This window comes from Rattus norvegicus, chromosome 3 (assembly GCF_036323735.1).
Source record: "Rattus norvegicus strain BN/NHsdMcwi chromosome 3, GRCr8, whole genome shotgun sequence".
Classification (NCBI taxonomy): domain Eukaryota; kingdom Metazoa; phylum Chordata; class Mammalia; order Rodentia; family Muridae; genus Rattus; species Rattus norvegicus.
In genome coordinates this window covers 103,804,913-103,822,573 of record NC_086021.1, presented here as the reverse complement: position 1 = coordinate 103,822,573, position 17,661 = coordinate 103,804,913, and the positions used below count along the sequence as shown (strand labels likewise).

The 17,661-nt window shown below is 38.0% G+C and overlaps 1 protein-coding gene across 21 annotated transcripts in view; it reads right to left on the bottom strand.

Annotated features, from left to right (window-relative positions):
• The window catches only part of Lrrc4c (leucine rich repeat containing 4C), a 1,379,071-nt gene that overhangs the window by 316,649 nt on the left and 1,044,761 nt on the right, over positions 1-17,661 (bottom strand). For 20 of the 21 annotated variants that reach the window (XM_063283692.1, XM_063283688.1, XM_063283697.1 and 17 more), the window contains one exon: positions 6,321-6,391. The exons of the other annotated variant lie outside the window; for it this stretch is intronic. The gene's annotated coding sequence lies outside the window, so the exon portion shown is untranslated. The remainder of the gene's footprint in view (positions 1-6,320; positions 6,392-17,661) is intronic. 21 annotated transcript variants of the gene reach the window in all.

Sequence of the window (17,661 nt, the reverse complement as noted above, 5' to 3'; positions counted from 1 at the left end):
AGCATTTGGGCTAATAGCCACTTATCAATGAGTGCATACCATGTATGTCTTTCTGTGATTGGGTTAGCTCACTCAGGATGATATTTTCCAGTTCCAACCATTTGCCTACGAATTTCATAAAGCCGTTGTTTTTGATAGCTGAGTAATATTCCATTGTGTAGATGTACCACATTTTCTGTATCCATTCCTCTGTTGAAGGGCATCTGGGTTCTTTCCGTTTTCTGGCTATTATAAATAAGGCTGCGATGAACATAGTGGAGCACATGTCTCTTTTATATGTTGAGGCATCTTTTGGGTATATGCCCAAGAGAGGTATAGCTGGATCCTCAGGCAGTTCAATGTCCAATTTTCTGAGGAACCTCCAGACTGATTTCCAGAATGGTTTTACCAGTCTGCAATCCCACCAACAATGGAGGAGTGTTCCTCTTTCTCCACATCCTCGCCAGCATCTGCTGTCACCTGAGTTTTTGATCTTAGCCAATCGCACTGGTGTGAGGTGAAATCTCAGGGTTGTTTTGATTTGCATTTCCCTTATGACTAAATATGTTGAACATTTCTTTAGGTGTTTCTCAGCCATTCGGCATTCCTCAGCTGTGAATTCTTTGTTTAGCTCTGAACCCCATTTTTAATAGGGTTATTTGTTTCCCTGGGGTCTAACTTCTTGAATTCTTTGTATATTTTGGATATAAGGCCTCTATCTGTTGTAGGATTGGTAAAGATCTTTTCCCAATCTGTTGGTTGCCATTTTCTCCTAACCACAGTGTCCTTTGCCTTACAGAAGCTTTGCAGTTTTATGAGATCCCATTTGTCGATTCTTGATCTTAGAGCATAAGCCATTGGTGTTTTGTTTAGGAAATTTTTTCCAGTGGCCATGTGTTCCAGATGCTTCCCTAGTTTTTCTTCTATTAGTTTGAGTGTGTCTGGTTTGATGTGGAGGTCCTTGATCCACTTGGACTTAAGCTTTGTGCAGGGTGATAAGCATGGATCGATCTGCATTCTTCTACATGTTGCCCTCCAGTTGAACCAGCACCATTTGCTGAAAATGCTATCTTTTTTCCATTGGATGGTTTTGGCTCCTTTGTCAAAAATCAAGTGACCCTAGGTGTGTGGGTTCATTTCTGGGTCTTCAATTCTATTCCATTGGTCTATCTGTCAGTCTATGTACCAATACCATGCAGTTTTTATCACTATTGCTCTGTAATACTGCTTGAGTTCAGGGATAGTGATTCCCCCTGAAGTCCTTTTATTGTTGAGGATAGCTTTAGCTATCCTGGGTTTTTTGTTATTCCAGATGAATTTGCAAATTGTTCTGTCTAACTCTCTGAAGAATTGGATTGGTATTTTGATGGGGATTGCATTGAATCTGTAGATTGCTTTTGGTAAAATGGCCATTTTTACTATATTAATCCTGCCAATCCATGAGCATGGGAGATCTTTCCATCTTCTGAGGTCTTCTTCAATTTCTTTCCTCAGTGTCTTGAAGTTCTTATTGTACAGATCTTTTACTTGCTTGGTTAAAGTCACACCGAGGTACCTTATATTATTTGGGTCTATTATGAAGGGTGTCATTTCCCTAATTTCTTTCTTGGCTTGTTTCTCTTTTGTATAGAGGAAGGCAACTGATTTATTTGAGTTAATTTTATACCCAGCCACTTTGCTGAAGTTGTTTATCAGCTTTAGTAGTTCTCTGGTGGAACTTTTGGGATCACTTAAATATACTATCATATCATCTGCAAATAGTGATATTTTGATTTCTTCTTTTCCGATCTGTATCCCCTTGATCTCCTTTTGTTGTCTGATTGCTCTGGCTAGACCTTCAAGAACTATATTGAATAAGTAGGGAGAGAGTGGGCAGCCTTGTCTAGTCCCTGATTTTAGTGGGATTGCTTCAAGTTTCTCTCCATTTAGTTTAATGTTAGCAACTGGTTTGCTGTATATGGCTTTTACTATGTTCAGGTATGGGCCTTGAATTCCTATTCTTTCCAGGACTTTTATCATGAAGGGGTGTTGAATTTTGTCAATTGCTTTCTCAGCGTCTAATGAAATGATCATGTGGTTTTGTTCTTTCAGTTTGTTTATATAATGGATCATGTTGATGGTTTTCCGTATATTAAACCATCCCTGCATGCCTGGGATGAAGCCTACTTGGTCATGGTGTATGATTGTTTTGATGTGCTCTTGGATTCGGTTTGCCAGAATTTTGTTGAGTATTTTTGCGTCGATATTCATAAGGGAAATTGGTCTGAAGTTCTCTTTCTTTGTGTTGTCTTTGTGTGGTTTAGGTGTAAGAGTAATTGTGGCTTCGTAGAAGGTATTCAGTAGTGATCCATCTGTTTCAATTTTGTGGAATAGTTTGAATAATATTGGTATGAGGTCTTCTATGAAGGTTTGATAGATTTTTGCACTAAACCCGTCTGGACCTGGGCTCTTTTTGGTTGGGAGACCTTTAATGACTTCTTCTATTTCCTTAGGAGTTATGGGGTTGTTTAACTGGTTTATCTGTTCCTGATTTAACTTCAGTACGTGGTATCTGTCTAGGAAATTGTCCATTTCCTGAAGATTTTCAATTTTTGTTGAACATAGGTTTTTATAGTAAAATCTGATGATTTTTTGAATTTCCTCTGAATCTGTTGTTATGTCTCCCTTTTCATTTCTGATTTTGTTAATTTGGACACACTCTCTGTGTCCTCTCGTTAGTCTGGCTAAGGGTTTATCTATCTTGTTGATTTTCTCAAAGAACCAACTTTTGGTTCTGTTGATTCTTTCTATGGTCCTTTTTGTTTCTACTTGGTTGATTTCAGCTCTGAGTTTGATTATTTCCTGCCTTCTACTCCTCCTGGGTGTATTTGCTTCTTTTTGTTCTAGAGCTTTTAGGTGTGCTGTCAAGCTGCTGACATATGCTCTTTCCTGTTTCTTTCTGCAGGCACTCAGCGCTATGAGTTTTCCTCTTAGCACAGCTTTCATTGTTTCCCATAAGTTTGGGTATGTTGTACCTTCATTTTCATTAAATTCTAAAAAGTTTTTAATTTCTTTCTTTATTTCTTCCTTGACCAGGTTATCATTGAGTAGAGCATTGTTCAATTTCCAAGTATATGTGGGCATTCTTCCTTGATTGTTATTAAAGACCAGTTTTAGGCCGTGGTGGTCCAATAGCACGCATGGGATTATTTCTATCTTTCTGTACCTGTTGAGGCCCGTTTTTTGACCAATTATATGGTCAATTTTGGAGAAAGTACCATGAGGAGCTGAGAAGAAGGTATATCCTTTTGCTTTAGGATAGAATGTTCTATAAATATCCGTTAAGTTCATTTGGCTCATGACTTCTCTTAGTCTGTCTACATCTCTGTTTAATTTCTGTTTCCATGATCTGTCCATTGATGAGAGTGGGGTGTTGAAATCTCCCACTATTATTGTGTGAGGTGCAATGTGTGTTTTGAGCTTTAGTAAGGTTTCTTTTACATATGTAGGTGCCCTTGTATTTGGGGCATAGATATTTAGGATTGAGAGTTCATCTTGGTGGATTTTTCCTTTGATGAATATGAAGTGTCCTTCCTTATCTTTTTTGATGACTTTTAGTTGAAAATTGACTGTATTTGATATTAGAATGGCTACTCCAGCTTGCTTCTTCTGACCATTTGCTTGGAAAATTGTTTTCCAGCCTTTCACTCTGAGGTAGTGTCTGTCTTTGTCTCTGAGGTGTGTTTCCTGTAGGCAGCAGAATGCAGGGTCCTCGTTGCGTATCCAGTTTGTTAATCTATGTCTTTTTATTGGGGAGTTGAGGCCATTGATGTTGAGAGATATTAAGGAATAGTGATTATTGCTTCCCGTTATATTCATATTTGGATGTGAGGTTACGTTTGTGTGCTTTCATTTTCTTTGTTTTGTTGCCAAGACGATTAGTTTCTTGCTTCTTCTAGGGTATAGCTTGCCTCCTTATGTTGGGCTTTACCATTTATTATCCTTTGTAGTGCTGGATTTGTAGAAAGATATTGTGTAAATTTGGTTTTGTCATGGAATATCTTGGTTTCTCCATCTATGTTATTTGAGAGTTTTGCAGGATACAGTAACCTGGGCTGGCATCCTTTTTAATGTATTCGTTTTAATTTTACCTTATATGAAGCAGTGAACCTACTGTCTTGAATTTATAGAGCAAGTTACAGAAATAGATGGAAAGTAGTATTTTAACAGAAATCCCGCAGCAGTTCTGTCCAAACTTTTGACACTCTGGTATGACAGCTACTTTTAGAATGAACGTTCATGCCCCATACCTAGCAACATAACTCTGCAGGTAAAGGTGCTTCCTATTTGAAACTAAACGTCAGAGTTCAAACCCGCAGAGTCTCATCAATAATGGAAGAAGAGAACCAACTCTATGTTTTCCTCTGGCCTCAACATCTATGCCATAGCTTATACACCAACAACACACATAATACACATAGACACAGGTCAACTGATTGATCGATCCATCACAAGTTTAACTGAGTAAATAAGCAAAAATAAGTCTCAGCTGAGGAATCTCAAATGGCTGAGAAGTTCTAAAGAAATTTTCAACACCTTCTTTCAACAGGGAAATGCAAATCAAAACAACCCTGAGATTCTGCCTCACACCAGTCAGAATGACTAAGATCAAAAAGTCAGGTGACAACAGATGCTGTTGAGGATATGGAGAAAGAGAAACACCCTTCCGTTATTGGTGGGATTGCAAGCTGGTGCATCCACTCTTAAATCAGTCTGGAATGTTTCTCATAAAATTGGACATAATACTACTTGAGGATCCAGCTACACCACTGCTGGTCATATAACCAAAAGATGCTTCAACATATAACAAAGACACATGTTCCACTATCTTCATAGCAGCCTTCTTTATAATAGCCAGAATCTGGAAAGAACCCAGATACCCTTCAACAAAGGAATAGATACAGAAAATGTGGTTCATCTACCCAATGGAGTACTACGCAGCTATCAAAAACAATGATTTCAAGAAATTCTTAGGCAAATGGATGGAACTAGAAAATATCATCCTGAGTAACCTAATCACAGAAAAACATACATAGTATGCACTAACTCATAAGTGGATGTTAGCCCAAAACCTCTAATTACCCAAGATACAATACACAGACCACATGAAGCTCAAGACGAAGGACGATCAAAGTGCAGATGCTTCAGTCTTTCTTAAAAGAGGGAACAAAAATATTCATAGGAGTAGATATGGAGACAAAGTTTGGAGCAGATACTGAAGGAATACACATTCATAGCATGCCCCACCTGGGGATTCAGCCCATATATGTACAACCACAAAACCCAGATAATATTGCTGATGTCAAGAAGTGCATACTGACAGGAGCCTGATATAGCTGTCTCCTGAAAGGCTCTGCCAGAACATGACAAATACACTGGTGAATGCTAGCAGCCAACCACTGAACTGAGTACAGGGTCCCCATTGGAGGAGTTAGAGACAGGATTGAAGGAGCTGAAGGGCCTTGCAACCCCATAAGAACAACAATACTAACCAACCAGAGTTCCCAAGAACAAAATCACACTATCCAGAGTCCACATGACAGACCCATGGTTCCAGCTGCATATATAGCAGAGGACAGCCTTATTGGGCACCAGTGGTAGGAGAAGCCCTGCCAATGCTGGACCCCCCCAGTATAGGGGAATGTCAGGGTGGAGGCAGAGAGGGGATGGGCAGTTTACAGATGGGAAACCGGGAAAAGAAATAACATTTGAAATGTATATATAAAATATCCAATAAAAATAAAAATCAAATAAAAACAAACAAAACAAATCCAAAAACAAACATACAGTGGAGTTCAAAAATGCTTTGGCATAACATTTTAAGTTTATGATTTGGGCAATTATTAGAATGGAATTTCATTTCAAAAACTGTTCTCTCCACTCCTTGGCTGAATAACCATAATATTAAATGATTGCTTACAATTTTAATTATGAAAAATATTTCTCATGGTAGCATAATAGTATGTAAAAGTATATGCTATCAGGCCTAACAACCTGAATCAGAGACCCATGACCCTTGTAACCAAAGTAGAAAATTTGTCTTTGATCTGCACACTCTCTCAAAAGAGCACAAACACCCATAAATAAGTAGGTAATATTAAAAAATAGTGTTTCTTAAGTAGTGATAAATAAATATGCTACAAAATTGTATTTTTCATTAAAATTGATTTAAAATATTTAAACATATACTTAAAATATTTAAATAAGATTTTCCTAAATTTAAAATAGATTTTCTTTCATGTGATGTATTCTGATCATTTCCCCTCCCTCAACTTCTACAAGATCCTCTCCCATTTACGTACCGTTCAAATCCACATCTTCTCTCTCTCTCTCTCTCTCTCTCTCTCTCTCTCTCATCCAAGTGCCAACACGCCTGTAAAAATAATAAGAAAATAGGAGAAAATTAAAGATAAACACACCAAAATGAGACAAAACAAACCCATAAACAGAAGACCAAAGAGCCAAAGTCATAGTACAAAGAAGACTTGCAGACACACATGTTCTCTCATGGTTAATGGACATATTACTAAACCTCAAAAAGATGCCTGGATTTTGGTGAATTAACATTTCTAAATCTTCATTTCAGAAACAAAACAAAAATATAACTTTATAAAATTGCAAAATTGATTTGTAAATTAATGAAATAAAACAATAAACTTGCAGGCAGAATTAGTGATTGTCTTTTTTTTTTTTTTTTTTTTTTTTTTTTTTTGGAGCTGGGGACCGAACCCAGGGCCTTGCGCTTCCTAGGTAAGCGCTCTACCACTGAGCTAAATCCCCAGCCCCCTAGTGATTGTCTTAAATAAGACAATTTCATTTCATAAAATTGAAGGCTCTATTGTTCTTCAAGTATCTGAGATAATAACAACAATAACAGTAGTAGATAATATTTATTGAGATCCAGGTGCATAGAAAAATTAGTAGTTTATTTGTCTTCATCTAATATTTTCACCTATTTAAAGGGGTGGGTGTTCGTGTTTTTACTCATAGTTGAGTTCCTTTGATATCCATTTGTTTTACTGTGGGGCCTTTCACACCATGCTTACTGAGCTAATGATTCAATATTGATGTCAGAGCACCTTAGTCAGGTGCAAAACAGTGCATAAGGAGATGGAAATGTCTAAAGCTAAGATCATGTAGTATTCTTCTGATTCTTAAGATGCTTTAGCCCTCCAGATATCTATGTTCTTAAATAGGTGTAGATTTCCTCTTGTGTCCCAATGTTTTTATGAATGGTTGAAAGTAAGAGACAGATCAGAGAACGTAAAATGGAATTTATAATTTGCTATTAATTTCACCACTTTGGATAAGATATTTACCAGATTACAAGGGACTTTAAAATAAAAATAGCAATCTTTCTAAATGATTCTATAAAATTGTTCCTAGCAATATGATGCTTGGTTTCCTTAAACAGAGAACTCTAGTTCAGGATACTGAGCAAACCTAAGCAAATGTTGGCATTAGAGGGACAAGAGAATAGTTTCAGTGTTATTTGTAGTCATGAAACCTGTTAAGACCATCTTGGATGTATATAAAAGCTAGAATTCACAGTCATAACTATAAACTATCTAATAGATGAAAATAAGGACAAGAAAATATTCATTCTAGAGCAAGTGCATACAGTATGAATCCATTTTTTAATATAAGCTCACATACAATTTTTACACAGCATTAAAAAAAAAGATTCTCTGACCCATAGCTTCAGCTGCATATGTAGCTGCATATGGCCTTGTTGGGCACCAATGGAAGGAGAAGCCCTTGGTCCTGCTGAGGTTGGACCCCCCAGGATAGGGGAATGTCAGGGTGGGAAGAGGGTAGGATTCCTTATAGAATAAAGAAGGGGGATGGGATAGGTGGCTTATGTCCAGGATACCAGGAAAGGGAATAACATTTGAAATGTAAATAAAATATACCCAATAAAAGAAAAAAAAGATGCTCTGTAACCTTGATCCACTTGGACTTGAGCTTTGTATAAGGATATTAGAACTGGTCCATTTGCTTTCTTCTAAATGCTGACCACCAGATGAACCAGCACCATGTGTTGAAAATGCTATCTTTTTTTTCCACTGGATAGTTTTAGTTCCTTTGTCAAGGACCCTATGTATGTGAGTTTACTTCTTGGTCTTCAATTCTATTCCATTGATCTACTTGCCTGGCTCAGTACCAATACTATGCAGTTTTTTTTTCCAATTGTTCTATATTACAGCTTAAGGTCATGGATGGTGATTCCCCCAGAAGTTCTTGAGGATAGTTTTCTCTATACTGTTTTTTTTTGTTATTCCAAATAAATTTGCAAATTGCTTTTTCTAACTCTATGAAGAATTGTGTTGGGATTTTGATGGGGATTGCATTGAATCTATAGATTGCTTTCAGAAAGATGGTCATTTTTACTATATTAATCTTGCCAATTCATAAGCATGGGAGATCTTTCCATATTCTGCGATCTTCAATTTCTTCTTCAGAGACTTGCAGTTCCACATAAAACCAGAAACTAATAGAAGAGAAAGTAGAGAAGACCCTTGAAAAAACAGGGAAATTTTCCTAAACAAAACACCAATGGCTTTTGCTCTAAGATCAAGAATTTTAACTATCCTCTATCCAGTAGAAGACTAATATCTAATGTACACAAAGAACTCACAATGTTAGACTGCAGAGGGCCAAATAATCCTATTTAAAATGGGGTACAGAGCTAAACAAAGAATTCTCAACTGAGGAATATCGAATAGCCAAGAAACACCTTAAGACATGTACAGCATCCTTGTCATCAAGGAAATGCAAATCAAAACAACCCTGAGATTCCACCTCACACCAGTTAAAATGGCTAAGATCAAAAACTCAGGTGAGAGCAGATGCTGGCAAGGATGTGGAGAAAGAGGAACATGGTGGGATTGCAAGCTGGTAAAACCACTTTGAAAATCAGTCTGGCAGTTCCTCAGAAAAATTGTATATAGTGCTACCTCAGGAACTAGCTATACCATTCCTGGTCATATACTCAAAAGATGCTCCAACATCTAACAAGAACACATGCTCCACTGTGTTCGTAGCAGCCTTATTTATAATAAGCAGAAGTTGGAAAGAACCCAGATATCCTTCAAGGGAGGAAAAGATACAAAAAATGTGATATATTTACATACTGGAGTACAACTCATCTGTTAAAAACAATGACTTCATGAAATTCTTAGGCAAATGGATAGAACTAGAAAATATCATCCTGACTGAGGTAACCTAGTCTCAAAACAACACATAAATTATACAATCACTGATAATTGGATATTAGCCCGAAAACTTGGAATACATAAGATACAATTCACAGACCACATAAAGCTCAAGAGGAAACTCCAAAATGTGGATGCTTCAGTCCTTCTTAGAAGGGGGAACAAAGTACTCACAGGAGGAAATATGGAGACAAAGTGTGGAGCAGAGACTGAAGGAAAGGCCATTTAGAGACATGGTCATTTATCCCATAAGAATCCACCAGAACCAGTCACTATTGAGGATGCCAAAGAGTGCTTGCTGAAGGAGCCTGATATGATGTTTCCTGAGAGGCTCTGCCAGAGCCTTTCTGATACAGATGAGGATGCTTGCAGCTAACCATCAGACTGAGAACAGGGATCCCAATGGAGGAGTTAGAGAAAGGACTGAAAGAGCTGAAGGGGTTTGCAACCCCGTAGGAAGAATTAAAATATCAACCAACCAGACCCACAGCCCCAGAGCTCCCAGGGACTAATCCAGTAAAAAAAAAGAATATACATGGAGGGACCCATGTCTTCAGCAGCATATGTAGCAGAGGATATCATTGGCCGGCATCAATAGAAGGAGAAGCCCTTGGTCCTGTGAAGGATTGGTTCCCCTATGTAGGGGTTAAGGTAAGAGTGAGTGGGTGGGATCGTCCTCATAAAAGCAAGGGGAGGAGTTATGGGAGAAGGGGGAAGTAGGAAAGGGGTTACCACTTAATATGTTAATACATAAAATATCCAATAAAACAAAAAAGATTCTCTGTAACCAAGAACTATAGTCAACGTAAAACTGATGCCTAGACACCAATGAAAGAAGGAAATCTCCAACACCCAGGGCAGTATCTCACTATCAGAGCTCAGTTATCCTACTACAGGAAGCCCCGAATCATCCAACATAATCAAAACATAAGAAAACATCCTTAAAACCAAAGTTATGAAGATGATAGGGGTACTTAAGTAGGAAATGAATTAATTCCCTAAAGAAATAGAGGAAAACAGAAACAAATCGGAGGATGTGGGACCATGAAAGTCATCCTGGTTCCCTTTTGAGCTCATGCTTGAAACCCTGGTGACCCTCAAGGGCAAGGTTTAACTTGACTACTGGCAAACCAAGCTTGGACACTAGCCACAACCCTGCATAGATTTGTGGCGCCACTCCACAGGTAGAGGACAAGACCACAATTCATGTAGGTTCAAGATATATCTCCATTATAATGAGGTAACTAAAGGCCTGGAGTCTTAGCTAATAACCTTTCCTACCGAGACACTCCTCCCCATGAAAAGCATTCAATCTAAGGTACATCATGAGAAGTGGGGTCCGGTTTTCCTCATCCAATTTTCGCTATGACAATAAATGTCTTAAAACTATGGACTGCCTCTTCTCTTCAGGATCTACTGGGCAGATCAGTAGAGTAGGCCTTCGCCGACAGAGCCACCATCTAATCTGTAGAAAGCCTCTCTGCTTTCCCAATGGTGGCCACCACCAAGCCTGCAGATCGCCACCATTCAGCCAAAGACTACCCCAGTGTGTGACCAGCTGGAGCTCCGTCCCCATTTCCTTCTCGGCCTGAGCTAGATCCAGCTTGCCAACTTCCACTCCATTCTCAGTTCTTCGTTGGTTTCCAGCAGCACATGGATGCCCAAGAGCCTGAGAACCTGACGGTCAGGCTTCCTTGCAGGCTGGGAGACCCCTGAGGCAGATCCAGCTGTGTCCTGCACTCAAACCATGCTTCCCCACCCTGGAGCAGTGTGTCCCAAGGCTGCCCTATGGGCTGACACGCACCCGGCGATGGTGTGAGCTAAGCACTGTCAACATCTTCCCATGTCCTGCCTCCCGGAGAGCCAGAAACCTGTGGAGGAGGAAAACACATGACCCCTCACCACCACACCCACACACCACCAATAACTGTACAGAAGAAAATGAAGAAATCCTTCAAACAAAGTCAGGAAAACACGAACTAACAATTGGACAAAATTAATAAATCCCTTCAAAAACTTTATTTTTTTAATTTAAAATTCAATTTAAAAAATAAAATAAAAAATTAAGAATTTCTTTGCTTTGAATAGTTAAAAAAAAGCAGTATTTTGGCCCAAAATTTATAAGATGTTGAAAGAAATTATAGAAGAAACGTGATGCATTGTAAGAGATGTTAAGTCATATTGCTTGAATTTTTAAAAGAATTTTAAAGCATGACCTTAGATTGGTGATATATGTAGAATTTGGAAGGTGGTACCAGCTTTATGCTTTGATTTCTTTCCTCCAGTGCTAAGTATAATGGATGAAATATGACCTAAGTCATTAATGTAAGCACTTTCCTTATTACTTTCCCAGTGCTCCTATTGGTCCAGAGTATTTCAGCAAATAATACCTTGCTTCATATTGACTCAATTTGCGTGTCCAGAACTAAGCAAAACGTGCTTCCCTCCTTTTCCATGGTAAAGTCAAAAGCAAAGCTTGGTATCACCAATCCCCAGGGTGTCCTTATTGTACTTTATATCAATCACAGCTTCAATAAGATTCTGGAAATATTTTTCTCAGTTTTCATAACAAAAGTTTTAGCACAAAATCACTAAGCAGCAGGGAGCCACTGATAAGGAATCTCTGGAGGAGCAGAAGGGAATAAAAACGGAAACTTTGTTGGCAAAGGTTATCGGTGTCCAAAGGAAACTTTTCTCAGAGGGATGCAGCACTGTCTGAAGCAGAGTAACTTACAAAATCTAGATACTTTAAGTAGACCTAGCTTGCCCAATGGGCAGAGGGGGTAAGTAGAATATAGCATGGAGAAATAATCTCACTTAAATTCCTCTTATACAGCCTTAATCTTTCCTCCTTTGGAATTGGAGAGGATTGTATTTGCTAGATCAAGCAAAGAAACTACCAAATAGATAACCTGAGAATCTCACTAATTTCAGCCTTAATTTAATGGAAGTATTTAATACATATATATTTCAGAGTCTCAGAAGCCTAGGCTGACTTTGAAGTCTTGTTCCTATTTCCAAGTGCTAGATATTACAGGTTTATACTACCATACACATCTTGTCCTCTTATTTTCTATAGTATCAGCTCTTTACCTTGGTTTCTCAATCATTATAAGTTAATAGAGATGGTGAATTAGTTATCAAAGAGTGGTGATTTTAACTTAATATTAGAAACTTTCAAATTGGTATGAATAGATGTTTGGCTTTAAAAATGACGAGTAATATTTTGGAGGACACTAATGCTTATGTTATATAGCTGTAATTCGACAAACTCATTTAGCATCAAGTTCTATAGATAATTTAGTTTCATGGCACTCTGTTTTCAAATGTGTTAACTCTGAGTGCTTAATGGTACAGATTATTGTTATTATATTCGGTATTAAAAAGAAAAACAATTTATAAATTTGCATAGCTATTACTGATCTGAAACAGAGAAGAAAAACTATTTTAAGATATGAATTAATCACATAGTATATTTGATTGGAATGGTGAGCTTCTTTGTGGAAAACAAAGGTGCCAGTGATGTCTTTCAGAGCCTCCAGCCTTTGGAGATGATCTCAAAGTTTCCTGCCCAAAGTCTATCTCTCAAGAATTGACAAGTTACAGAAAAGAGAGTATACATACTTAATTGAAACTAGATGCCTGTTCAGTTTTATTACATCTATACATTCCTGATATCTGACAACCAAAGATATATGCAAAATAATGGTCGAGGCACACAAAGACTGAGAAAATTAAGATTCTAAGCAGCAAGTTATAAAACAATAGGTATCTTGTTAATGTAATATCCTCAGAGAAGAAGGAACGACTGTCTCTGTGAATGTAGAGAGAATGTGGGGACTGGTAAAACTTGGAAACTTTAATCAATGTATGATTAAATAATTCTAAAGCTTACGACTCAAACAGTAAGAACGAGAGTATTTTAAGTAAATGAAAGCAGAAGTAAACAACGTCTTTTCTCGTTTCTCCTTCTGGGTGTAGATCGAACATATCTGTCTGTGGTCTTATTTGCTTGGACTATGTCTTGCCTGTCACTTTTCTGGGTCTCCACCTACAAAATGTCCATAATCCTCCATGCAACTCAGGATTAGTGCTGAGGTTGTTGGCAAAGCACCTAGGTGTCTTAGGATGAAAGGCTCCACATGGATATGGCGCGTTACTGTTATACTCAGCACTTTTCCATTTCCTAGTAGAGGACTGCTGATTTCTCCGCCCCCTCACCCCCAGAGCTTTGACAGGGCCTTTAGTGAGGGTACATTCTATTCTATTCTCCTGCTACCTGGTAGAGTGTGATAACTGTTAACCTTGCCAACAAGGCAAACATAGCCAAATCTAAGACCCATTTCTAAGTCCCAGAGAGCCTCATGAATGGCAAGGAACATGAGGGCTCAGTCCTGAGAAAGGGAGAGGTCCATTCAGTATTTCATGAAAGTCAACAATGAAACAAAAATTTTGAAGGAATGTTAAAGGCAATGAGAGTCCACAATTTTTAATGCTGTTCTAACAAGCCAGTCCAGAGGGTACAGAACTGTGGCTGTTATGATGCTCTCACAAATCCCATGCTGCTCTTCTTTAGCTGTGCCATGACCTAAACATAATGGAGCTCTGTATTTAATCATGTGCAGCTAAAGAGAAAGCTAGTAAATCATCTGGGTTGCCTTGACTGAAATATTATGTTTCCGTTAACTCTATCTTTTCAAGGAACAAGAAAGCACATTTTACTTTGCCTGATATTACAGAATTTCAAGGAGAGATTACCAAAGAACAATTATAAATTAATAGAGATTTACTGCTCTATTTGAAATAGGACACTGTTTTATAAAGAGAACATTAGAAGTCTTATCAATCGTCCACCACCTACTTTAGTAAGGCACTGGGGGGAAAAATCTAACATAATTCTCCCCAAGTCACAAGGGCATTCTCTGCTATCTTGCCTGCCAGCAAAAACTGAGTATCATCAGGAGATCTGAACATCTGGGTGGGAGTAGGATAAAAATATCTAGGACATCACCACCATATGTTGTAACAAAATGGCCAGTGCTAGTCATCCAGGCTTTGTTTATGCTTTATATTAATGGACCCAGTCACGGTATCGAGGAAGCCAATGAGCAGCATATGCTGCTGCTCAGCCTGTGGCTGCCTAGGTTGCATTTTCAGAGGCAGTACACAGCGGACATCCCAATAACTATGTCCAGCCACCCAAGCGATTTCAGTGAGTGTTTGATCAGACTCACATATCCAGTTTATGTGCTTCATAAACAGGTAAACGTTGGGACTACTATCGGTGCCTTTTAAGAGAGTTCAAAGTAAAAGAGAACGAATGATGCAAGGATTATGACTGCTGCTTCATTTGCATTGGGTTCCTAGAGGTTCTTTTCCATAGGTTTTCTCATAATTTCAGAAGGCCTTAGTTATGGTGAGGGCATAATGAGGAATTTAACATCTATTTCAAATGCATTTAAAAATAGAGTGCTCATTGTAAAGAAGAGAGTCTGACTTACTGGTCACAAAGCACACACTAGATATCAGTGAAAAAAATTGTGAGGGCAGCCACAATTACATCACATCTAAATATAAGCATAGGCAAAACAATAGCCAAGATTGCAACAATTAACCCAAGTGCAATTCTGGTTCACATCAGAAGAAGGAAGAAATTTAATAGAAAATGTGGAGAAGATGTGGTTAGACCTTCCTTTATAGTTTGTGTTCTCCTATGCTGCTGACAGTAAGGGAAACAACCTCTTCATATCTCTTTGATTTTTTTTTTAAACACTATGTTCATCCTGACACGGAAGACCTCTTTCCTACTCCATTGATCCACCTGTTTACCTTTGTACCAATGCCATAGTTTTTATCACTATTACACTGTAGTACAGCTTGAGGTTAGGGATAGTGATTCCCCCGGAACTTCTTTTATTTTTCAGAATTGTTTTGGCTATCCTGGGCATTTTGTTTTTTCATATGAGTTGAGTATTACTCGTTCTATATCTGTGAAAAATTTTGTTGGGATTTTATGGGGATTGCATTTAATCGGTAGATTACTTTTGCTCAAATGGCCATTTTCATTATGTTAATGGTATTGATCCAAGAGCATGGGGTCTTTCCATCTTCTGAGGTCTTAGAATTCTTTGTTCAGGGACTTGAAGCTTTTGTCATACAGATTTTTTATTTGCTTGGATAGATTTACACCAAGATATTTTATATTATTTTTAGCTACTGTGAAAGGTGTTATCTCCTTAATTTACTTTTCTGATCATTTATCATTTTATAAAGAATGGCTAGTGATTTGTTTCAGTTAATTGTATATCCTGCCACATTGCTGAAATTGTATAATAGGTGTAATTTATGTATGCTATCATGTTATGCATGAATAGTGATACCTGACTTCTTCTTTTCCAATTTATATCTGCTTGATCTCCTTTTGTTTCTGTATTGTTCTAGCTAGAAGTTCAAATACTATATTTAATAAATAGTAAGAGGAAGATCAAAAAAAATCCACACAGCTACAGACACTTGATCTTAGAAACCAAAAGTCTACATTGGAAAAAAGAAAGTATCTTCAACAAATGGTGCTAATCTAACTGGTGGTCTGCCTGTAGAAGAATGCAAAATGATCCATATTTATCAACTTTCACAGCTTAAGGCCAAGTGCATCAAGACCATCAGCATAAAACCAGATACACTGAATCTAATAGAAGAGTGGCAAATAACCACGAATGCATTAGCACAAAGGTAAATTTCCTGAACAGAACATCATTGGCTCAAACTCAAAAATCAATAATTGATAAATGCAACCTCTCAAAACTAAAAAGCTTCTGTAAGTCAAAGGACAATAGAACAAAATGGCAAACTACAGATTGGGAAAAAAATCTTCACCAATCCTATATCTGATAGAGAGATAATATCTAAAACATATAAGGAAAACAAGAAGTTGGACTCCAAAAACCAAAATGCCCAGTGAAAAATGGCATACAGAGTTATACATAGAATTCTTAATAGAGAAATCTTGAATGGCCAAGAAGCACTTTAAAAAAATGTTCAACATCCTTAGTCATTAGGGAAATGCAAATCAAAAAGACCCTGAGATTCCACTTTACATCAATCAGAATGGCTAAGGAAAAAAAAAAACCCACCACCACCACCAATAACAACAAAAAAACAAAAAAAACCAAAAAACAAAAACAAAAACAAAAACAAAAAACCAAACCAAAACAAAAAACCCCTCAAGTGACACAAATTATGGCAAGGATGTGGAGGAAAGGGAACACTCCTCCATAGTTTGTTAAATTGCAAACTGATACAAGCACTCTGGAAATCAATGTGATTGTTCCCTAGAAAACTGAAAATAGTTCTACCTGAAGATCCAACTATACAACTCTTGGGCGTATACCCAAAAGATCCCCCACCATACCACAAGGACAGGCACTCCACTGTGTTCATAGCACCCTTATTCATAATAGCCAGGAACTGGAAGCAACCCAATTGAGTGACAACTCAATCGAAGAATGGATACAGAAAATGTGGTTCATTTATACAGTTGAATACTATTTAGCTAGTAAAAACAAGAACATTATGAATTTTGCAGGCAAATGGATGGAACTAGAAAATATATTCTTGAGTTAAGTAACCCAAATTCAAAAGGATATGCACTTATCATATCCTTTTGTATGTACCAGTATGTACTTACTGATAAGTGGATATTAGTCAAAAAGTACAATATACTCTTGACATACCTCTCAGGGTTTAAGAAGTTAAACAACAATGAAGGCCCAGGTGAGGATGTTTCGATCCCACTTAGAAGGGAGGAAGACAGTAATCATGGGATGCAGAGGGAGGAAGAGACTTGGGTGGAAAAGGAGGGGGAGAGTGAGGGCAGTATCAGGTATGTTGGGGAGACAAAAGAAAAGCCCAGAAGGCCAGGAAAATAAATAGAAATATGGCATTGTCAAAAGCAGGGGGCAGTGGTAACCTCTAGAGTTTTCCAGAAACCCAGGACCAGAGAAACTCTCAGGACTCAATGTGGGTGACCTTAGCTGAAATGCCCATCATTGGAGAAATTAAATCTGAAGAGATCACCTCTAGTAGTTAGACAGTGTCCCAGTGGAGGGATGGGGACAGGAACCTACTTTCAAAATTTATGACCCAGAATTTTTCTTGTCTAAATGAAATTTCAGAACAAAAATGGACCAGAGACTATAAGAATGAGCAATGAATGGCTCAACTTAGGTTCCATCCCATGGGCAATCACCAAACCCTGATGCTATCTTGTCCTGGCAGACAGGAGCCTAGCATGGTTGTTCTCCGAGAGGATCTAGCAGCATCTGAAAGAGACTGCTGCTCATAAATTCAGCCAAATACTGAAATCAGGTCAGGGAACTATATGGAAGAGTTAGGGAAAGGTTTGAAGGAATTGAATTGGATGGCAATC